We start from the raw sequence: 12,787 nt of genomic DNA, 5'->3' as shown, positions 1-12,787 counted from the left end.
TCAGTATTCTATACCATATTCCCTAGACATCTGTGTTAATATTTAGTTACCCTTACTGATTCTATAGATGATGAAATGGGTCTGTAGATTTGAAAACTGGGCCTGGCAGTAATATTCATACTTTTCAAGTGTTTCTAACTTGAAATTGATTAGGAGGAGGTATCTCTGTGAAGTACTGAAATAGGGAAAAGAGTTGAAATAAAACGCTAGAAAATCAAGTAGCAGTATTAGTAGGAAATAATTAGTGACCTTTCCTAATTGGCTCATTTCATGAAGTGTTTTTTTGTATAAGTTAGTTCAATGAGAGATGTTCCATTTGTGTCTGTTATTAAGATGAAAAGTACACTGTGTGCATTTTAGTAAATTGATTCTTACCATTTTTATTCCAATTACTACCAATTTTACTTCTTCAGTATATTTTAAAACATTAAAAGATACTAAAATAACAATTTTCAGAATGAACTAACACAGAAGATACATGTTTACTTCTCTTTTTAATGCCAATTTGGACTTAAGTAATTGTTTTCTGGACTTGGTATCCTTGAAATGTGGAGTCTTATTGTGGCCAGAAATATTCTGTTTAATAAATCATGGATTTGCTGTTATGGAGGAAGATTTGCATTTGATTTTCTCAGTAATGAAAGACCTTGAACAAACCATTATCTAAGTTTCCTGTTAAGTCATCTCCCCCCACCCTGGATTTAAAGCAAGACTTTACCCAGCTGAAATCCCATTGAATGAAATAAATGGAGCAACAAATGTCAGGATTTACCTAAGTTGTAACTTTTAGCCCATACCTCTCGCCTGGGCCTCACAGTAATATTCATAATTTTCAAGTGTCTCTAACTTAAAATTGATTAGGAGAGGTTGTTTCTCTGTTTGGCTGACTCATGGGATCAAAAACTCTCACAGAGATACATGACCCCACACTTCTGCTGGGGAAAGATTATCACAATCCAAAGAGATACTGAATGCATGTTTCATAAGGGACTGTCACCCATATGATCAAGTGGCAGTGATTTTGTGTTGTCATGTGCCTAAAGAACAGCTGTATCAACTGAGGTTGGACCAAAAAAAATAAAATTCTCCAACATCTCCCAAGTGAACAACCAAGTTCCTTTCATAGAAAATATTTTGTACGGTATCAACTCATTTTATTATTCTGCTCAGGTAGGTGTTTCTGTACCTGTCAAATTTGTAGTGATTTTTTTATTGGGGGGTCAGGGAAGATACAATTCTTATGTTTTAAAGCCCTTAGGAATGATTTATGTGCTTGGTGTACAACATTTATAGACTGCAGTGCTTCACTGATGTTGAATCAGTTTCATTGGCTTGAGTGCCAAATTGCATAGAACTCAAACCTACCCATGGAACTCCCCCTGATTCATTTCAGGGTTTGAGGTGAAGTCTGTGGGCACTTGAAAAGAGGGAATTATGTTGTTGGATATTAATGGGCATATGATTCACGCCATAACAGCAAGATGGCGTGAATCATGTGCCCATTAGTATCCAAGATGGCGTGAATCATAGAACAATGATATATTGTTAATGTTATTTATTTTCTGCTTTACAACGCTTTCTGTTTTAAGCGCTGAGGAGTCGAGTTCAAAAATAATGGAACAGTAGCTTTTAGAAGAATGACAAAAACAGTTGTACTGTGGGGACTCTGGAGCAATTTATTCAGTCAACACAGATGGAAATGTTAGTGGCAAATGCAGGTTTCAAAAAGGAACGTTCTAAAATATCCAGGGAAATACCAAAAATAAAAAAGATTGTGTGATAAATGTAAATGTTTCTATACTAAAGAGCTAAATGTTTGGCTGACTCATGGGATAATGCATAAAAAGACTGGATTATTCCAGGAGACCTGTTTGGTTACAGAGAATCATAACAATATAATTCGCTTGCTCAGTGAATAAATAAAGAATCAGATCATTTTCTATCAAGTAAGGACAAGATCTGAAACAGGTCATCTGGAGTTCATTGATTAACATTTTCTAGACCTGTGTATCAAATTGTGAACAATTATAATATTAATGAGCTTTGCCACAGTGAGTCAGAAAGCTATTTTGATGCATCTCTTATGCTGTGCATAGTCCAACACATGAAAGCCACTGTTTCAAAGAGAAATTAGAATACCCAACCATTTCAAGCACCTTATGCATTATTTTGATTGATCAATTTTGCCCAGTTTTTCCTTTTGAATTGTCTAAAGATGCTTCTGGTCTCTATTAGGACACAAAAGGCTCCACAGAGTTTTGAAGTTGTGATTAATAAATATATGCTTTTTTATTTTTTATTGGTTTAGCCTCTATACACATAAGTCCACTTTCCATCTCTGGGGGGTGCTTTTGCGGACTGCCATTCCACCATGTGCTGTGACCCGACATGGTGTGGTGTGGTGTGGTTTGCTTTGGTTTGGTTTGTTGGTTACTATTGGTTTGGTTTGTTGTTTAAATTTTCTGTACTGGTTGGTATGCTATAAATATTATTGTTGTTTTAAATTGTTCTTTTTGCTTCTTACTACTCTGATAAGTCTCCCTGGGAACATAAATCTATGCTGAATGTGTTGGAAATAAATTATGCAAGTAACTTTTTAAGAAATCTGATATTGTTTTTAAGAACATTTTTCTTCAGGAATAGTGCTTTTTTCTTTCAATGACTTCTTGGCAATTCAAAGAGTTATTTTCTATCCAGAAATTTAAATGGGAGAATATTCATCACAGCCCTTGCAAAATTACTTTTGGCCATAATCATGATGGTGCTGACGATTCATGCTTCAACCTACATATCTCACAGACTTTGTTGAAAATATGTGCCTAAGAATATGCAATTTTCCCGCTTTCCTCACTTCCAACTTCACATTATTCATTACCATTACATGAAGTGGCTATAATCAACCTGTTTAATTTAGACCTTTTAAAAAATAAATCCAACCAACAGTATTTTTCTATGTGCATGCTTGTTGATATTCATAAGTCTATGTGAAAAGGAAATGAGAAAATTGCTCAACAGAAACAGTTGTCACATGCTGTAAATAAGCAATCTGGGAGAAGATAGGCAAATGTTATCATTTTTTTTCAATTATAGTAATCTCAGGTATTTCTGTAATTACAGATGGGCATACGGTTTTTGGATAAAAATGCAGTAGTTTGGTTGTTTTCAGTCTCTTAAAAACAAATCACCATCCAAATTATCTAGCTTGGGCTTTCCATTTATTTTAAGAACACTGCATTACTTCAGTAACAGATAAGCATTTGTGTGCCAGGGAGGGAGACGGGCAGGCAGGAGAAAGAACCGAAAGAGGCTCTGTATGGGTGAAATCATAGCATGGGAAAACAATCCATTGTCCCCATAGGCACCAACTCCTAAGGGCCAATGCAGTTTCGACCCAATTTTATTTAAATTTTTTTAGGGGGCTGGCCCCCTCCATATTTAAAGCCCACGATCCTCTTGAGAAGCTGGTGCTTCTGATTCTCCCCAGGTAGCCTACCTGCTGGTCCAATTTTTCACTCAACCCATCTGCATGGCAACCTAAAGAGTTGCTATGAGACCATGGTATGGAGTCTCCCACAGTGACTTGGTTGTGTGGTGTTGGCACCCCAAGCTAGGCTTCACTGAAGATTCATTTTGGCTCTTTCCTCTACAGATGAGGATCCTTCCCAAAGCCTTCCCTCACCAAGTTACGACAAATACCAATAATATACTCTTGTTGAAAGGCAAAATCCCTACAGGCAAGGCCCCACATTGAACTGTTGGTAAAATACCTTCCTAGTTCTGTCAACCAGTGGCAAACTGATGTCCAGAAGCACTGGAGCCACCTCAGTCTAACTTCCTTTTATAGCCCAGGCATAGGTTTCATCTTTGCTGGTGGCCAGGCATTGCCCACCAGAGCCAACCAAGGGTGCTGCTGGGCTCCCTGAGATGGTGGAGGCCTGAAGCATCCCAGTACCACTATCTGAGTGGTGATCTGGTTCCTTGTCTGCCATGGCAGGATGCAATCCAGTTCACCACATAAGGGTAGTAAATGCATTCGTAGGGACTTCTGGACAGTCAAGTGAAGATCTACTGTATATAAGGAATATTTGTGGCCTTATGGAACTGTAGAGTATGCTATCATGAAAAGAGACACTGGTCTGCTTGCCAGCTGGGTTTAGAGGAAGAATACATGTTTTATCCATTCTTTTCTTTTAGATATTTCTTTTGAGAATGTGGATCTGTGGCCACAATCTAGAAATTATATAGGGAAATGGTCTAAGGACTCAGTGGATTGTATCCGTCACTTTGGCTCACAATATGCTGTTCCACCAAAAGGCAAAGCAGAAGTAATTTCTCCAGGTACTCACAAGCCATGATAGTGAGAATGATCTTTGCAAAGCAGCCATCCTTAAATTGATGATAAAAGTCTAGAGGAAAGTTAGGGTCCTTAATTAGTTGATTAGAAGGTTTAGGATAGCTTGAGTAGAAAGGGGCATTGTAAAGAAGTGTGAACCTTAACAGATTAAAGGGATATAATTAGGAATACGAGGTGGGTTTTTGTAAGGTGGAGCACCCGGTGATTAAGCATCTGGGTATAGCTTTGAAAGACCATATGTTCAGTGGGGAGAGTATTTACTGAGGAAGGGTGTAATAGTTATTTAAGAAATATACAACTTGAGATTTTGAAATTAATGGAATGACTGGCAAGCTACACTGATACCTCCCTATGGGAGAAAAACTAGAGATGAAAGAAGTGCCTTATATCAGCTTAGAATGAGCATGTTCTTTCTTAATCCCTTTGGCTCATCAATCACAAAAATAATTTGAATGTCCCTACCCAAACTCATCACCCATGTTTCACACTTAGACTGATTGGGCCACAAAATCATTAAAAGTTGGTGTCCTTCTCTTCCTTTAATAAAGCCATGGCCCTTTTAATTCAATATATTTACATCCACCTTTTTTATTTCCTTCCTGTAATGCATCTATTGTATTGCACAACTGTGCATATTAGTTAAAACTAGCTTTAAAACTCCTCAGGTCAAAAATGATGATTCACTTGCCAGACGTCTCCATTAGTTCCCCATTATTTACCTCCATTTTGTACACTATTATGCCACATACAATGTTCAGACCTGCTATTCTGAGAAGAGCAAATTTTGATAATGTCACAACCATTTGGGCAAATGTAAGGGAGAAGAACAGAACAAAAGAGGAAATTGTTTGAATGGCCTTTGATGATCTGATAACTAGTTTTTAGAATGTACCATATTGACATGTAGAAAGGACAGCATGCTCAGCACAGTGCTAGGGCAAAGAGCTCCATGAATTTATTACGCAGTCCTTTAATTCACTGCAACATTTGCTTCCATAGGCAAGATCATAATCCAGGGGTGGTCAGTGAGTTTGGACCAGTGTGGTGGGGTAATGGTGCATGGTCAGGTGAGCACCACCTGACCTCCAAACAGCTGGAGCCATTGCTGCTTACCAGGAAGGAGAGGGGCAGTTCAAACACACTGGCAGGAGCACCAAATTGGCTCTGCTGATATGTTTGCCTTGTGTCAACCTCTTTGTTGCCTCACCACCATGCCTTCCTAGTAAGCAGCAGTGACTCAGCTGTTGAAGGATCGGGTGAGCACCACCACCACACCATACTGTCTGGACTACAGTTCCCATCATGCCTGGCCACAGGCTATGCTGACTAAGGCAGATGGGTGTTTTAGTTCAACAACATTTGGAGCGTAGTAAACAGGCCTTGACTTGAACAGAGAGAACCATGTAGCGCATGCTTACCCTGTTTAGGCATTTGCCTCCATGTATTCTCAGAAATTGATGCAGATCTTAAGGAGATTCTTCACACATGCAACTTAGAATTTTCCATGCAGTTGATTACTAAAAGCAGAAAAAAACAAGGGAGGAAGCCCCCCCCCCAAAAAAACCCCCACTGGGTCACCTGATTAGATAAGGTAAGCAAGAACTGCCGCCTGAAAATTCCCCCCAACCTTTGAGAATGGTTTCATTTTACAACAACCCACCTAATGAATAGCTCTCTCTCTTGTATTAAAGGTCAGTACCAGAACTTTGGATAGGGTCTGGCAGCTAATTAGCTGTCGTAAAATTGGTATAAAATGATTGGTGTGACTGACACTGCAGTCAACAATGGAGTGGCAACATTAGACAGCTGTTCTGAACACTTCCCAATGGTAGCCCCATATAGAATGCATGACAGTAGTCCACTCCAGATGCAACCAAGGCATGAATTGCTATAGTCAAGGGTTCTGTTTCTTGGCTGCTCTAGAGCAATGTTGAGTCTCCAGCTGTTTTCAGACTACAATTCCCATCATCCCTGACCTGGTCTTGCTACCTAGGGATGATGGGGGTTGTAGTCCAAAACCAGCTGAAGAACCAAGTTTGGGAAACACTGCTCTAGAGTGAGATGGGATGTTGGACTACATTATAGGGAGAATGGTTTGTTTAATATTTGTTGCTAAAATCCCAAACAAAAAGCACTTACTCTACAGAGGTTCCATTGTTTTGGATTATTCTACTCCAGAATAAGTGCTATGTGGACTGCATCTTTAAAATGCTGATTTAAAAGCCACTACTTCAAACAGCACCGTGCCCTTCATACTTGCAGAAGCAAATCTCTATTCAGGAAGTCGTAACTTATTGAATGGCCCATAAGACACAATCTGAGCCATGTCGTTTGGAAGGAGCAGGTGTCATTTTGCCTACACTGGCTTGTTTTGAATTACTGTATATTGTACCTCCTTCAGGACATTTGACTGACTGAAAGGAAAATATGTACATTGTACAAAATGCATAACTATTACTCGAAGGCACTTACATTCTTTCTCACTACCCGCATGTGTATCAGCAGGACAATTACTCTTCATCTACATGAAAGGGAATGTACTGAATAGGCAAGGCCACTGAGAAAATGATGCAAGTGCCAAAGAGATGGCAAAATCAATGGCAAAAACTAATTGTATATTGGCAGGCGGAGAAAATCCTCTTGAAGCTGAAGTCTGCTGTTTTTTCAAGAACCAGGGAATATGAATGATTTAAAAGTTTATCTGACTGGAACACATAAATATAACATGGCACCAAAGAGAGTGAAGCTATAATTCACCTTCACTGAGGCTGGTGTTAATTTAAAGGAAAGTATGTTGTCAAATGTCACTTCCGGCTGGGGTGAGGAGCCTTTCTCCTCATTTAAAGCGGGGCCAAAATGAGATACGAAATAAAATGTATCTGCTTCTAATGTGCACTTTAAAAAGATGCAAATTGTATCAGCTGGCGAGGGGAGTTGATAATTAACAGGATCAGAGTAAGTACAGAGAGGGAATTTAAACATTTCCTCCATTGCTGTGGTCTTAAGGAAAATCTCTTTGGGAGGTAGTATTATTTTATGCCAATGGGGGATCCCCTACCCGAAATCCAATGCTACCATCAGAAGAGGGATTTTCTTCAGTAGCCTTGTAAGGTAGGAAAGGATTAATTTCTGACCTGGTTTGCATTTTAAAGAAACCTGCATTTGCAAAGGAGCCTATAATTCCAGCATTTGATTCAACAGATTCTTAATATTGCATTTTAAAATTGTTGTAACCTACTCTGACACCTGATAGTGAAAGGCCAGTAAGAAATCATCATTATCTGCATCTTCATTAATTCCAGTAGTAGTAGCAGCTTTATTATTACTACTTCTGCTATGATCAACAATATACTTTCACCTATAGTTGGCATTAGAAAGAGACCCTGTTGTCAAGGGTTAGAGATGCTTAGTGATAAGAGTTTGCTCCAAACTATCTATCTATCTATCTATCTATCTATCTATACATACTATAGCCTGCTTTTTTATCATAATATTCAAAAGTCAGCTTACAAACCAAAAGAGTAATTTAGGATGCAGTTCATCAACACACTTTGTATGGATCAAGCCCTACTGAATATAGTGGGACTAACTTATGCATGGAATTGTGCAGGTAATCCAAGTATCACAAAATTCACAACCATCAAACAGAAATCATAAGGAGAAACAACAATCCAGCATTATCACTATCAGCACTTTTTGGAATAAGCATCACCACTATGGCAGTAGTCTAGAGGTGTCCTAAGGAGGGAAGCAGAATTATCTTTTTCAGTGTCAGCTGCACATTGAGCTGTTTGCTGAAAAACAGAGAAAACATTCACTGGGAATTTGAAACCCCAAGCCCAACTGATCATTGGTCAAAAGCTTGGGGGAGCGGAAATGGAACTTTGCTTCGATTGGAACTAAATTTTATTTGGCTCTACGACACTGTTCACATACCACTGAAATGTAAAACGACGCAGCAGAGTAATTTGTAAGGAAGCTTGTAAAACCGTTTTAAAATTTGAGAACTTGACTTCATTTGACATGGGGTTTTTTTAATTGTACTTTATATTTGCATTTTAACTGCTGTAAACTGCTTAGAGATCTTCTGGTGGTAAGCAGTCTAAGAATGGAAGAAGCTACTGAGTAAAATAAAAAAACAAACGTTTGAGGACTGGTAAATGGTTTTAGAACTAAGCAGATAGTTAAAGAATAAAAGTCAACATGGTACTGTCAAAATGATATTAAATAAAATATCATTTTGACAGGTTTGTCTGGAATCCAGGATTCAACACTTTGATATGAGAGCATACCTCACATTTTCATCCTTCCGCTCATCAAGTTCAACCCACAGCTTCTCAGCTGCCGGGAGGTATTTGTGCCATTTCCCATCAATATCAGCAGCCATTGGGTGAGACAGCATTAAGTTGCTGCATGGTGGAAGCCGAAACGTATAGCACAGCTGGAGGCAAAAATAGAACTCAAGATGCATTGGCTACACATGGAGAGGCTGGGGAATATGCATGCCGACCCCAAAGTGCCACCAGGGAGACAATTAGTAACATGTCACAGAAAGTAAGCCTCATTCTTGGAGTGTTTGTTCTTAAAAGTTGGAAGAGAGGCCGAGATACGTATACGTCTAGAAACTCACCGAGGAAATCGTAACATCTCGGCTTTCTTTCCTAAAGAAACATACCGCCATTTATTTGGAAGGAAAAATTCCTCAGCTAAAATGGAAAGATGGTTTTGCTGCAGAAAACAACAACATAGCAGCTCAGCTGTGCAATGTAATGCTTTGTCACAAATACCAAGGTGCGTCAGGTGAGCCCCATCCTGGGTAAAGCAGATCAAGGCTATTGTTGCACCTGCTTTAGTCACCTCCAGATTAGATTGCTGTCAGTAATCTAGGTTCTGAGGAATGCACCATAGCTCAATGGCAGAGCATGACAAAAGGGAAGAAAAGTCAAATCTTATTTGCAAGTGTGTGGGTTTCCTTGCTCCCTCAACTGGAAGGCTAGTTTAAAAGACAACACCAGTGTTTTGTGAGGGTAGGATTTAGCATGGCAGCAAGGGTTGGTGAGTGATGTGCTGTTGAGATCTGTTCTTGGAAATAATTCTGTGCCTAAGAGAGGGCACAAACCTCTTGGAATATTGATGCACTGAACTACCTCCGTTGAAGGCTTCAAGTTGTAAATATGTGTAAATAAACCCATATATCACAAAGACACTGTAGTCTCTGCTGTGCCTAATTGTCCAAAAGGAAAAACAAATCCTGGGTTAAAATGCACCTGATACCCCTGGAATCTCACAACGAGATAGGGGTGGTGTATAACAATCTTTAAGAATGTTCTGTTTTAAAAACTGCTCAGTTTGTGATTAAATTAATGCAGGTGAAATGTGGTCCTAACTGAGGTCTGGGAGATATATAGGTTGTCTTCAGGTGGCTGATACAGTAGCTAAGCAAATGACTATATAAGTGAATATTAACATGAAGACAGGATCTTACACCTAGAAATAACAGAGTAGCAAGGCATCACACCAAGTGACTTCAGAAGCAGCCTACTTGCAGATATGTTGGAATTCCTGGCTGGTGCCCACCCTTGTATATCTGAAACCCATGATTCCATAAAAGGGTTTTGTTGTGATCAACACAGCCTGGTTTAGTTGGAAGTCAAAGCTGCTTTGATATTCTCTTTAGTTTTTCTTGTACTTTTGTTTGCTTGTTTATCATCTGCTGAATTGTACAACTGAATCTCAGTTTCTGTCTATGACCTGTTGAACAACATACAAAAATATATTGGGCAATGTATGGGGTGTCTTTTGAGATTTTTTTGAGAAATCTAAGAAAAAACATCGTTGGGTGTGTTCCTAGCTGTAAAAACTCATGATATAGAAGCTACTTAGGATGGTGTTATATCTCTGATTTCCTTAAGAACAGGCGGGTCTGTTGCCCTCCATCAACCCTGAACAATGGCCACACTGGCTAGAACTGATTTTTTTCCCTGCGTCGTCGTTTAGTTGTGTCCGACTCTTCGTGACCCCATGGACCAGAGCACGCCAGGCTAGAACTGATAGGCTGTGATATACAGCAACATATGGCGAACCACAGGTATCTGAATATTTAGTTTCCAAATAGTGTTTTTCATTACCATTCTCTTGTATCTGAACTTGAAAGCAGCAGTTTTTCTTTTTAATTGTGTCTAATCTGTATCAAAACTAATGGTCAAGCAAATATAGTCCTATGATATTCAGGCAACACTGCTTACACGCAAACATTACTTCCCTCCTAAAGAAACAAATCAGGCAACCAGAGCAATTACAAGAAAGAAAGAAAGAAAGAAAGAAAGAAAGAAAGAAAGAAAGAAAGAAAAAGCTGGAGAACATTTTTGTTCTACACTGAAATAAAACATCCACTAATGAGAAATGACCCAGCTAAACTAATTATTAGGATGCAATTAAAGAACAAATTATACTCTTAAACTTTACACAGTGGTACAACTCATATACAGTGGAATAGCCCATTTTACAAATCCCCAAGTTTGCGTCTCTGCGACAACCAAATTATCTTAATGGGTGTTGAAATGACAGAGTAGATGAATGTCTTTCCCTTGAGTCATTTTCTGATAAAGACACATTGCTTAGCTGCAAGATGACAAACTATATGTTCAAAGTGACAAATCATTTAATTAAAATTTACAAGCGGTTAAATACTGTTTGACCCAAATGGAGGCAGTTATCATGAATCAATTTCAAAGGAGGGACAAGGGTGCTCAGGGAAATCGATCACTAACAGCTAAGGTACCTGGATGTATTCTGCATATCTCTACAGCCTTAAAAAAAAAATAGCCCCTCTCAGCAGGCTATGGTGCACATCTTGCAGGGGAAAAAAGATTTCAATCAAGTTGAAAAATTGTAATACTTTTTACTTGGGCGGTATTTGAGCTCACTCTAGGTCTCATGAATACTTAATGTCACAGAGTCTTCAATAAAAAGACTCTTGTATCTTAAGAGCAAATACTTCAAAATTTCATTAGTTATAGGGAGGCTTTTTAAGTGCATATACAGGTCAGTGGAAATTGCAATCATCTTTCATGAAAAGGCTGGGTAGTTTTATTGTTGAAGAATAAAGGTGGCCATTGGTTTTACTAACTATTATAGCGAATACAAAATTGTCCAGCTGGCATGCTTTATTCTTGAGTCCATCAAGCACATAATGTGTGGAACTTTCTATCATTCATATGCACACTACTGGCACACATTCCACTGAGGCTTCTGAATGTGTGATTCTCAAAACTTGTAGTAAAATGACACTTTGGAAACATCCCTACAATCTAACCTGTAAATTATATTTAGGACTGCATTATTAGGTCACATTTGGAATGGGGGCAAGGTTCCCTAAATGCTTTGTATCTGCTTTTCACTTCCTCCTTTTTATGTGTTAGGGAGAAATATATTAGTATGGAAAATAAGTTTGCGAAGTGCCATAGCCCAGTGAAAGAACACATACCTTGCTTGCAGAAAGTGCCATTTTCCAGCCCTGACATCTTTACCTGTCTGTCAGGGTAGACATTACTGAGCAAGACAGACCAATGTCCTGACTCTGTACAAGGCAACTCTCAATGTTACTATGTTGTGCAATGATACATGAAGTGTTATGTGCAAGTTTAAACATAATGTGCCCTAGAAATACTCTCAAGAAGAAAAATAGGCCAGTGCGCTTTTTATATTCAGAATTAAGCACAATATGTGTTGGAGATATTTGACAGGATTTTACACTTTTCATTTGAAATAATCCTTGCGTTGTTTTAAGTTAGCTACTTTAAAAAATAGTGTAAAGATTCTTCCTGGTGTGTCAGAGGCAGGTGATTTGTGTTGGTCATCGTATTGCTGCATTGGCTTTTAAACTTCTCTTGAATGTCTTGGTTTGAAGCAATGTCAATCCAGCCCATTTGTTGCACTACTTGGATTGCTTTGTTTGGGGAGACCAAATATAGTGAACTATGGAGAAGACCCACTTTTACTATATCAGAGATGTAAAGAAAGCACACATTTTCCTGTTTTATCAGAGGGAACATTTTAACATACAGTACATTTATACAAAGGTTTGAAGGTTACTGTGTAGTTTTTAATTTGATACAAAGAGTAATGGCTCAATGGACCTGGGAACATTCTCTACAGTCTCTCATATATCATGGGGCAAAGTGATTTGAAACAACTAAAGACCAGTCATTGGCATGTGAAAATGCACCCAGTTGGAATTCCCTTGGGATTACTTGGGGGGTTGGGTTTTGCTCACATTTTAGATATCAATGACTTCCATTTCTAAGACCAAAAGAAATATTTAATCTCCAACATGTCAGATGGACAATGATCCCGAGTCATTTGGGCTGATTTGCCCTAGGTTTTTGAAGTGATTTCTGTCTTCTTGAGGCACATTTTGGATCTGGATTACAG

At 38.7% G+C, this 12,787-nt stretch overlaps 2 protein-coding genes across 3 annotated transcripts in view; one reads left to right on the top strand and one right to left on the bottom strand.

Annotated features, from left to right (window-relative positions):
* Positions 1-12,787, top strand: part of NEGR1 (neuronal growth regulator 1) — a 434,347-nt gene that overhangs the window by 383,173 nt on the left and 38,387 nt on the right. The gene's annotated exons all lie outside the window — the stretch shown is intronic.
* Positions 11,286-12,787, bottom strand: part of LOC310681064 (uncharacterized protein) — a 111,355-nt gene continuing 109,853 nt past the window's right edge. Inside the window, exon 10 of the mRNA XM_083448459.1 lies at positions 11,286-12,331. The gene's annotated coding sequence lies outside the window, so the exon portion shown is untranslated. The remainder of the gene's footprint in view (positions 12,332-12,787) is intronic.

This window comes from Podarcis tiliguerta (genome assembly GCF_965153285.1).
Source record: "Podarcis tiliguerta genome assembly, chromosome: 6".
NCBI classification, from domain to species: domain Eukaryota; kingdom Metazoa; phylum Chordata; class Lepidosauria; order Squamata; family Lacertidae; genus Podarcis; species Podarcis tiliguerta.
This window is presented reverse-complemented; position numbering and strand designations above follow the sequence as displayed.